The following is a 202-nucleotide window of genomic DNA, read 5'->3' as shown; positions in this document are numbered from 1 at the left end:
GATGGGAGCACTCTCGACCATCACCTTCACGACAAGGTAGCGACCTGCGACCGACAGCGTTGGGACTTCAATTGCTGAGTCGAAACCAGGGATGTCAGAGCGGAGCACCGTGAGCACGCCACTGCTCCGACCTCGCGTGGGTCGATCCAGCAGCGTGTTCACAAAGACCTTGTGTTTGAAGCTCGAGTCAAGGTGGTACTTG

The sequence above is a fragment of the Plasmopara halstedii genome (assembly GCF_900000015.1).
Source record: "Plasmopara halstedii genome assembly, contig: Scaffold_3060, whole genome shotgun sequence".
Taxonomy (NCBI): domain Eukaryota; phylum Oomycota; class Peronosporomycetes; order Peronosporales; family Peronosporaceae; genus Plasmopara; species Plasmopara halstedii.
Note: the sequence above shows the minus strand (reverse complement) of the source record.